This window comes from Carassius gibelio, chromosome B22, assembly GCF_023724105.1.
Source record: "Carassius gibelio isolate Cgi1373 ecotype wild population from Czech Republic chromosome B22, carGib1.2-hapl.c, whole genome shotgun sequence".
Taxonomy (NCBI): domain Eukaryota; kingdom Metazoa; phylum Chordata; class Actinopteri; order Cypriniformes; family Cyprinidae; genus Carassius; species Carassius gibelio.
This window is the reverse complement of record NC_068417.1, coordinates 51,769,971-51,781,333: the sequence shown is the minus strand read 5'-3', so window position 1 is coordinate 51,781,333 and position 11,363 is coordinate 51,769,971. Positions and strand designations below refer to the sequence as shown.

Genomic DNA, 11,363 nt, shown 5'->3' with positions numbered 1-11,363 from the left:
GTCAGAAACCTGCTCCTGATGATTCCCCCTCTTCCTCTCATCTTCACCTTAACTCCACGTCGATCGAAAGTCCAGAATCCGGCCATCCAACAGAGATTCCCCTTCAGTACCGGGCGTTCCAGGAAGTGTTCAGCAAACAACAAGCGACACAGTTACCACCTCATCGGCCATGGGACTGTGCCATTGACCTGCTGCCTGGAGCCACACTACCCAAAGGCCGGATCTACCCACTGTCCATCCCGGAGCAGAAGGCCATGGATGAGTATATCAAGGAAGCCTTACAACAGCGGTTCATTCGACCTTCCACTTCCCCTGCTGCATCCAGCTTTTTCTTTGTTGGAAAGAAGGACGGAGGCTTGAGGCCGTGCATTGACTACCGTGCACTCAACGAACAAACGGTCAAATTCCGCTGTCCCCTTCCTCTGGTCCCAACCGCTCTGGAACAACTTCGTGGAGCCAAAATCTTCACCAAACTGGATCTCAGAAGTGCATACAATCTCATACGCATCCGAAGAGGCGATGAGTGGAAGACGGCTTTCATTACTCCATCAGGCCACTATGAATATCTTGTTATGCCGTACGGGCTGTCCAACTCTCCATCTGTATTTCAAGCCTTCATGAACGAAGTGTTCTGTGAGTTTCTGCATCAATTCGTGATCGTTTATATTGATGACATCTTAATCTTCTCCAAGAGCTTAACTGAACACCACCACCATGTTTGTCAAGTCCTGCAAAAACTCAGAGATCATCAGTTGTTCCTGAAATTGGAAAAGTGTGAGTTCCACCGTAGCACTGTTCACTTCCTCGGCTATGTCATCAGCCCACAAGGAATCCAAATGGACCAGAGGAAGGTGGACACCATCAAGAACTGGTCGCAACCCACCACCGTCAAAGACCTCCAGAGATTCTTAGGATTTGCAAACTTCTACCGTCGTTTTATTCATCAATACAGTATCATCAGTTCACCACTCACCTCTTTCCTCAAGGATCGGCCCAAGTCTCTGTCCTGGAACCCAGCTGCCACTCAAGCCTTCCAAAAACTGAAGAACGCCTTCTGTTCGGCTCCCATCCTGGTCCATCCCAATCCGGACCTCCCCTTCGTGGTCGAAGTGGACGCCTCATCGACTGGGGTGGGAGCTATTCTATCACAACAGCAGGGGAAGCCTCCAGTACTCCATCCATGTGCCTTCTATTCCAAGAAACTGTCCCCGGCGGAGCGTAATTACGACATCGGTAATCGGGAACTTCTGGCTATCAAGATGGCTTTCGAAGAATGGAGACACTGGCTGGAGGGAGCACACCATCAAGTCGAAGTCATTACGGACCACCGTAACCTCAAATATCTTCAAGAAGCCAAACGTCTAAATCCTCGCCAAGCCCGATGGGCCCTCTTCTTCACTCGTTTCAACTTCCGAGTTACATATCGACCAGGAGGCAAGAACCTTAAAGCAGACGCTCTCTCCCGTCTTCATGCGCCTGAGCCCGAAGTATCACCTCCAGAAACTATACTCCCTCCAGCCATTATTGTTAGTCCCATCGAATGGTCAATAGAGGATCGTATCCGGGAAGCCACCCGTTCCGAGCCAGCTCCGCCGGGAGGTCCAGAGGGAAGGATATATGTTCCATCATCACTACGCCTGTCCCTCATAGACTCAGTTCACACGTCTCCGGGCTCTGGACATCCAGGCAGCCGACGAACCCTCTCACTCCTTCGTAACCGGTTCTGGTGGCCCTCCATCGCGCAGGATGTCTCCCAGTACGTTCGTGGATGCTCAGTCTGTGCCATCTCCAATACCCCACGACGACTCACCGAAGGGAAGCTGAAGCCACTGTCCATACCACGTCGTCCATGGTCCCATCTGGGCGTCGACTTTATGACTGATCTCCCACCTTCAGATTCACACACTGGTATCCTAGTCGTGGTCGACCGCTTCTCCAAGGCATGCAAACTCATCCCATTAAAAGGTCTTCCCACTGCCTTTGAAACTGCCAACCTACTATTCAACCATGTATTCCGTCACTTTGGTCTACCAGAAGACATTGTATCAGATAGAGGTCCCCAATTCATCTCCCGAGTCTGGCATGCTTCAGATTACTCGGAGTCTCAGTCAGCCTATCTTCGGGGTACCATCCTCAATCCAACAGTCAGACTGAGCGCAAGATTCAGGAGATCGGAAGATACCTACGAACCTACTGCCACCAGAACCAAGGAAGCTGGAGCCGCTACCTCCCATGGGCCGAGTATGCACAGAATTCACTACGCCAAGACACCACCGGTTTAACACCGTTTCAGTGCATACTCGGGTACCAGCCTCCTCTCTTCCCCTGGTCAGGAGAGCCGTCAGAAGTCCCAGCGGTCAACACCTGGTTCAAAGCGAGTGAGAGGGTATGGGACTCAGCACACATCCATCTCCAGCGGGCAGTGCGAAGACACCAGAGCCAGGCCGACACCAAGAGGAGAGATACACCCCAGTACCAACCAGGTCAAAAGGTCTGGCTCTCCACCAAAGACATCCGTCTTCGCCTACCTTGTCGAAAGCTGAGTCCCCGCTATATAGGTCCCTTCACCATCGAGAGGCAGGTCAACGAGGTCACCTACCGTCTTCACCTTCCCTCACACTACCGGATCGCACCATCATTTCATGTCTCACTGTTAAAGCCCTTCACTGACCCTCTTGTTTCTCCTTCCCCAGGACCTGATGGTGTTGACGTACCTCCTCCTCCCGAAGTCGCTGTGGAAGAATCAATTCACCGTGTGCAGGACATCCTGGATTCCCGTCGGCGGGGCCGTCTCCTAGAGTATCTGGTAGACTGGGAGGGATATGGCCCCGAAGAACGCTCTTGGGTCCCTAGGGACGACATCCTGGACCCATCCCTCCTCACCCAGTTCCACAACTCCCATCCCAACCGCCCTGCGCCGAGAGGTCGAGGCCGACCCCGTCGACGGGTAACACGGGCGTCAGGAGCCACCCGTAGAGGGGGGGGGGGGGGTACTGTCACGGAGGCACCAGTAACACCTGTCACACCATCAGAGTCCAATCATCCGACTCCGCTCATTATCACCAGATTACTGAAGTCACCACACCTGCACCCGCTCATCACTGCCACTTCTTAAGCCCACAGTTCCTTTCACTCTCTGTCTGGTCTCGTCAGAGATACACCGACTCTACTCTCTGAGCTACTCTAGGAAATATCTGAATACCTTACCGTCTGATCCTCCAGCTTACCTACCACCATCGGTCCTCCGTGTTCTGTCAGTTCCTCCTGTGTCCACCCTTCATCTGTACAGCAAGTATCCTCAAATCATCCTCTCAAACATCCCACTCAGCTCAACCATTCCTCTGCAAGATTGCGTGATACCCTCTTCTGCCTCCATTATTCCAATAAACATCTACTTACCTGTATACCCTGTTGTCTCTCTCTTCTGTCCGTGACACAGTCTCATTTATTTTAAATAAATAATGAGGAACTTCATCGTTCATTTGTTTTAAATAAAGAGACAACAATAATTAAAATTTTGTTTATTTACTTTTAATTTTACATTAATATTATTTTCTTTTCCTTTTTTCTTTTTCTCTTTTTAATTAATTTTGTTTTACAATTCCCCTATTGCCAGTATTGTTTTCCCTTCTGCTCCATTTTTCCTTCTCCTATCTTCAGTGGGAGCAGTTGTCACACACCTGGACTCATTTAGCTTGTTTTTGCCCGTGACCCAGTTTCTGTCTTCCGTGTTTAGTTTGATTAGTTCCCAGGTGTCTATTATCTTCCTCATGTGTTCCATGTCCCTGTTAATTTAATGATTCCATCCACCTGTGTTTCCCCAATTATCTGTTGTACATAAGCCTTGTCCTTCAGTTCTGTTTTGTCGGGTCTTCTCACTTGTGCTCACTTGTTCTCACTTGTGACCACTTGCTACTTACGTGTGTCTACCTCTGTGCTCCATGTTGGATATCCCCTGTGTTGGATATATTAAAAGCCTTATCCTGTTTATCCTCGACTCCGTATTCCTTCAGGCAGCGTAGAACCGTGACAGAAGACCCGACCACAAAAGAGAAAATAGAAAACTGCGTGTTCTTCCCTCCGTTTTGCTTTTGTTTTTTCACAGTCTTTTCTTTTCTTAGTGTCTATGGATCCCCTCTATCGTCCCGAATTCCTCATCCTCCTGCTGAAGCAGGAAGGACGTTCTCTCGAGGACCATACCAGACAGTTTTTCCTATTAGCTAATGCCACCAGCTACCCGGACGGCGCGCTCTGCACCTTCTACAACACCAGCCTGAACTCCAAATGCAGAGCGTTGTCGTCCGAAGATGGTCCTCGAGAGGATTTCGCCGCATACGTGGAGTGGACTCTGGCGAGAAATGGCTCATCTCTCACCATCTGCCCCATAGAGGACCTCGCCAGCCCCACTCCCGACCCAGAGACCAGCCAGCCACCATCTCGCCGCACGGAGCCAGAGCCCACCGCAGCCGCAGAGCCCGAGCCATCCACTGACAGGGAGCCGGATCTCGAGAGCGCGACTGACCAGGTGTGTGAGCCGGCAACACTGTGCATCGTGGGAGTCCTCGTGGAGATCGAGGGCGTGGAGGAAAGCCCTGCCCACACTCCTGCGACTGAGGGTGAGCTATATGCAGTCTCTGAAGATCATATGGAGCAAGTTCTGGATCTGATGGACTGGTCTATGGAGGTAATCCCTAATTTTCCTGTTTCCCCGCTGGTTCCGTCCAGCCCTGATTCCCCTGTATACCCTCTCAGTCTCCCACTCCTACCTCCTCCAGTCATTTCCTCTGCTCCATTTCCGCTGGTTCCGCCCAGCCCTGAGTTTTCTGTTTCTCCGCTGGTTACGCCCAGCCCTGAGTTTTCTGTTTCTCCGCTGGTTACGCCCAGCCCTGAGTTTTCTGTTTCTCCGCTGGTTACGCCCAGCCCTGAGTTTTCTGTTTCTCCGCTGGTTCCGCCCAGCCCTGAGTTTTCTGTTTCTCCGCTGGTTCCGCCCAGCCCTGAGTTTTCTGTGTCTCCGCTGGTTCCGCCCAGCTCTGAATCTTCTGTGTCTCCGCTGGTTCCGCCCAGCTCTGAATCTTCTGTGTCTCCGCTGGTTCCGCCCAGCCATGATTTTTCTGTTTCACCACTGGTTCCGCCCAGCCCTGAATCTTCTGTGTCTCCTGTATTCCCTCCCAGCCTCCCTCTCCCGCCTCCTCCCAAACCTGCTGGTCCCTCTACTCCTCTTTCGCTGGTTCCGTCCAGTCCTGATCCTCCTGTCCTTCCTCCCATCCTTCTCCTCTCTCCTCCTCCTAGACCAGCCAGTTCCTCGCCATCCCTGCTGGTGCCAGTCAGTCCCGCAGCTCACCCTCAGTCCGCGCCATCGGGGCGCGGTGGTTCGCCGCTGGACTGCCAGTCTCCAGCTCCGCCTTGGCGTGTTAAGGCCCTGTCTCCGCCTCCAGCCTCCGAGCCCTGGACTCCTCCTCGGTCCTTCGACCCAGCGGCTCCGCCTTGGCTCTTAGCTCCCTCGTCTCCACCGTGGCCTGTCATCCCACCTGCTCCACCGGGCTCCCTCGTCCCTCCGGCTCCACCTTGGTCAGTCGTCGACCATCCGCCACCTCGGGACTCCTCTCCTCTGGTTCCACCTCGTCACTCCATCCCTCCGGCTCTGTCAGGCTCCTCCTTCCCTCCAGTTCCACCTCCATCCTCGGTCACTCCGGCTCCACAGCGGTCTGCCAGGACCCCGCCTCTGCCTTGGTCGCCTGAGCCTTCAGCTCCACCTAGGCCCTCCGGATCCTCGACGTCACCCTGGCTCTGCGGCTGTGCTGCTCCATCTTGGGCTCCTCACCCACCGGTGCAGTCTCCGCCTGTCGGCCCCCTGGTGTCGTCGACCCTTCCTTCACCATGGCTCCTCCCGCCGTCGACCCCACCTTGGATCTCCGTCCTGGCTGGTCTCTGGTGGACCATCTGGCTCCTCCTGCTCCTGTCTCCTCCCTGGCTCCTTCCTCCGCCGTCTCCTCCTTGGCTCCTCCTTCTGTGGTCCCTGTCTGCTGGCCCCCTCCTGGGAGTCCGTCCTCCACCGGAACCTCCTCCCAGGTTCCCACCCATGCCTCCCTCTGTTGTTTCTACGGTGCGAGGACGCACCTACCGGGAGGGGGGAGTACTGTCACACACCTGGACTCATTTAGCTTGTTTTTGCCCGTGACCCAGTTTCTGTCTTCCGTGTTTAGTTTGATTAGTTCCCAGGTGTCTATTATCTTCCTCATGTGTTCCATGTCCCTGTTAATTTAATGATTCCATCCACCTGTGTTTCCCCAATTATCTGTTGTACATAAGCCTTGTCCTTCAGTTCTGTTTTGTCGGGTCTTCTCACTTGTGCTCACTTGTTCTCACTTGTGACCACTTGCTACTTACGTGTGTCTACCTCTGTGCTCCATGTTGGATATCCCCTGTGTTGGATATATTAAAAGCCTTATCCTGTTTATCCTCGACTCCGTATTCCTTCAGGCAGCGTAGAACCGTGACAGCAGTAATGTATGCATATATTTATTGACATAAATATATACATAAAACACGCTGCAAGTTTAATGATAAAGTGGAAACAACTCCCTTTTGACATTGTTTTATGTATGTGTGCACCAAATAAAAGCAGCCTTTAATCGCAGCAAGGCTTAGTGGATTAGCATATAACCATAGCATAACTATTGGTCAACTAGATTCACATGCTAATTGAGTCAGTATCCCTTAACTCACTTGCATTTAACTCTTTGCTTGTTTTTTTCTGCTCATCTCTCTTCTACCCATGATATTTCTGGAACTGAACCTTTGAGAATCAAACAGTAATTACAGGAAGTTTTCAAAAGAAACTGTTCGCAAACATTCTGAAGTTTTCAACAGTTTGTGTGAATTCACCCTCCTTGCACTGCACGCTACCCTCTCAGATTTTGCCATCCTATATGGTCTTAGCCAATTAAATTTATAGTAGAAACAATAAACTATTACCGTTCACTTAACACATTCCAAGAGCATGTTACAGGTGTATGGTTTCGATCCTATAAGAAGGAGCATGATTGTTGTCATGAACACTTTCTTTCTACCAGGAGGAAGTTACAACAACAATAATGCACTGAATTAAGAGATTCCAGGCACCTTTCAATTTGATCTTCATCGAAATATCTCTATTGAATTATTTACAAAAAAATTCTTCCCTTCCTTGAGAATATTACTATTATTTTATTTGTAGTTCTTTGTTTCACAGCTCTGATTGCTATCTGCTATCTTTGAGTATCACCTTGCTTTGTCTGGTCTTTGCTCACTCTCCCTCTTCTTAGCTGTATCCTACAAGCTGTATGCATTATTTTCTCCCACAGAGACTACGAGTAGCAGTACACATCAACGGAGGCCCACAGTTCCAGCACACCACTCTTAACTACCCATCACATACTTAGCTCACACACACTTTCACAGATCTGTGCCAGTCTCTTTTCCAGGTTTCCCTACCGTGTGCCAACATGTCTCGCACTGATAATCCCATCACCCACTGGGAAGACTTAGAGTACTGGTTAAGTGTCGTGACACGCAGCCTCGTGCCCAAAGCTGCCGACAACCTACGACAGCACACGCAAGAATAACTGGATGCCAGCATCTCTGACATCATGACACAGGATCCATAACGCAGCTACAACCACAAAGAGATTGCAAAGATCACTGGCTCCCTGAGTCACGCGCTGATAGCCTCACTCAGACTGATCGATGAGCAAGATGCTCACCTCCAGGAGGAGCTGATTCGCACAAAACAACGCATCAACCAATTAGAACTGGAATCACAGGCCCAACAGGAAGGGTCCGATGAGGTGGAGCCAGGCGCCAAAGAGGAAATCGAAAGGCTTCAAGAAACATTGACAACCACCAACCGAGAATTAGAACAAGCTAAGGCTGCCGAAGATGATCTGGCCAACAAGTTACAGTATGCAGAGCAGCTACTGGAAAAAGTCAAGGCTGACTTCAGATACAATAACCGCAGAATAAAGGCCCTTGAAAACCATCTTGAAAGGTCACAAAATCAAATCAGCGGCTTGACTCAACAGCTTGACTATGTAAAAGATGAATCTGACTCAATCAGAGAGGAACTCAAGCATGCTTATGAGCTGCACCCTGAGCCAACCAGGACAAGGTGTCCTCTTGTCTCACCCCTGCCCAGCAGAGCTGCGTCCCCTATCCTGGGATTGCCACATCAAAGAGAAAGTGAAGAATCACCACCAAAGCCCAATTCAGCTGTCATGTCATGTCATGTCGCTACCCTGCTGACAAGAGAAGGGGGCCTCTCCGAACTGACTATGAAGCCGCACATGGCCTGGAACTCAAAGACCTTGACAAACCAGGAACATCAACAAATTCACCCCAAATGTGGCAGGAAGTCAAGATGTCCAGACCAACCTGTAAGATATCGAATTCCACTTGGAAATGAGATCCAATGTAACAGACATGGACAGACTTTATTAGCTTCAAACAACATCCAGTCCTGAGGTGCGAAGTTTTTTGGATATACAGCCTATACACTCCAAGTCAGACTTCCACCTCCTCCAAGAAGCCCTAATTAAAGAATTTTGCAGACCAAAGACTGATGGCTACCCTTGAAACCAAACAAGGCTGGCATGAGACACCCCAATCCTTTTACCACAGACTCAGACGAGCGTACTTTGGTGCACACAATGAACCTGACATAGAGGAGGACTTAAACTTCAAAACCCTCTTCCTGAGAAACCTCTACCCTGGTGTAAGCCACCACCTAGGCGTCATGGCCTGTCCCTGCACAATGACTACACAACAGTTGAAGGATTTGGCCCACAAAGCCTTTGGCAAACAAAAGATGGCCACATAAAAGGGTACCAAACCACCAGCAGTTTGTGATTTAAATACTCAACATCAAGGATTAGCCCCAGAGGGCACCCAGCATCACGAAAGCACCAAACTGCCACCTAAAGAACAAAGACAATCCTCCTTCAGGAAAGAACGGGACTCTAATGTCAGTGTCAGACCCAAATAACCAAACAATCACTGGCACAAGCAACGAGACCCACCACACACGTCTGGACACCACTGGGAGAAATCATGGGACCAGTCATGGCCGCACGAAAACCGCTGGGATAATTCATGGAACCAGACACGGTCGTATGGAAACTCAAGAGGAAAAGGTTCTTGGGAGGCCAACTGGACGTCTAAAAGAAAGCAACACACACCCCCAGGAACAACTAGACCAAGGAGTCGACAACAAAATCCACCCAGGCATCAATCAGACCAACCCAAGACAAGAACAACAGACTGCACCAGGTATCAGTTCACAAGAAATTATGCAGATGTTCATGAAAGAATTCTTCAAACACAATGAAGAGGACAGGAAATGGGAAAAGAAAGAAAAGTCAGATTCAGCATGACTAGAGGCAAAGCAAGGGAACAGCGTCCACCTGGTACACATCAACCAGAGCAATAACCACCTCTCTCACATTCACCACCATCAAAACACGACAAGTAACGCTGCCACAACACCATTGTCAAGGAAACAAGAGACTGAACCTAAATGCCTAGCAATAGATTTAGAACCTGATCTGACACATGCCAACTCATACCACGGAAGCCTCCAAGAACCAGAGGATGGAACCACTCAAATACCAGAAAATGCCATCTTAGTTGTCTGTCACCCCTGCAAGCAACAGTAAACAAACCACAAAACTCTACCTGTCTCAACCCAAACTCCAGTTCCTCAACTTCTGGGTGACCTCATCAAGAAAGGTGTGGCAAGGAAGTTCTAACTCTCCACCACACTAGAACACCATATCAAACTAGAGGCCCTAGTAGACACGGGAGCCGACATCACCCTAATGTCCACTCAGCTCTTAGAAGAAGTTCAAGAAAGAACCAAAATAACCAGTGGAACCCTCAGACTTCAAAAGTGAGTACTCAACATTCAAGCTTATTCCCACACGGGGATGCGGTTGGAGCAGGTGGCCCCAATCCACCTGACCGTTGGACCAATGAGCCTTATACACCCTGTGTACATCTCGCTGTTGGACACATACCCCCTTCTCATTGGCAAAGACCTGCTGAATCGTTTGAGCCCTTAATAGACTTTAAGCACCTAAAGATATGGAAATCTTGAATCACAGACACTGGTTCCAGCTCACTGAGCGAAAACTCAACCATCAGCCTGAAGCTTTTTGTAGCCTTAAAGAAAGACTTCACATGCCACATACACAACGTGCTCGTCTATTGGAAAAAGGTCTGCGGTCACTCACGGCAACCAGGGCAAGACAAAGACTACAAAGACCAAACTGATGCCCTTGCCAAAGCCCGCACGCTACATGGCGGTCCTTGGACATTTAAAACCCTCCCACCCAGCCCATGTGTTTCTGTCATCACACGCCCCCAGCATGCACAAGCTGTAAAAAAACCCACCTCCTCCCAAATCAGTATCTCACACCAAATTTCCAATGACGACATTATAACTCACCAAACTTCGGATGCAGCCATCCAAACTGTTGTTAATCACCTCTCTGACCCACAATCAAATCCCATAACCACCTCTGACCTTGCTGCTTCCTCTGACCTCCGGCATCTTAATGCACTCCTACACATGCTACATCTAAAACAGGGCATTCTGGAATATGCCTCTGATGAACTCACTACACCCAAGCTTGTTGTCCCTCAGTGCCAAAGGGGGGTAATGCTCACACATGCCTATGATGCACCATGTGCCACACACCACAGTGCCAAAGCCACTTATGAAACACTAAGACAAGTGGCATACTGGCCTGGTAAGCAGCAAGATGTAGCAGAGTATGTAAAAGGGTGCCTGGTGTGTTGCCAATTCCAACCTGCGAACCCTAACCACAGAGCACCACTACAGCGAAAAGGAATGTCCTTTCCATGGTCAGACCTCCAAATCGACTGGGTCGGACCCCTACCAAGGTCAACAAGGGGTAACAAATATTTCCTCACCGTCGTCTGTGAATTCACCAAATGGGTAGAGTGCCTTGTACTACATAAATGCTAAAACGTATCCGTATTGTTACAGGTGCACGCTGATCTTCAGCTGGTTAAAAGAGCACCCTTCTCTTTGCCGGCTCCACTGCGAGCCTCCGCTGACTGAGCGTGCATCTGATTAAACGGTCAAGGTTTCATACGTGTCACATTCACTGTCACTACAGAGTAACAGTACGGGTGTTTGAATCCTCGAAAATACTGGAAATTAATGCAGTGTTTTCAGAGTTAATTATATAAGTGCTTGGATTTATATAAGTGCCTGGAAATGCGTGCACTATTTTTTACTGAATGGGTAACCATTCGAGTCTGCACCTGTTGCTGAGGAGTGCTCTATTAACGCGAGCCCTCAG

General features: G+C 49.8%; 1 pseudogene; it reads left to right on the top strand.

Annotated features, from left to right (window-relative positions):
* The first annotated feature begins 7,405 nt into the window (after positions 1 to 7,405).
* On the top strand, positions 7,406 to 9,407 carry LOC127987464 (uncharacterized; annotated as a pseudogene).
* The last annotated feature ends 1,956 nt before the right edge of the window (positions 9,408 to 11,363 follow it).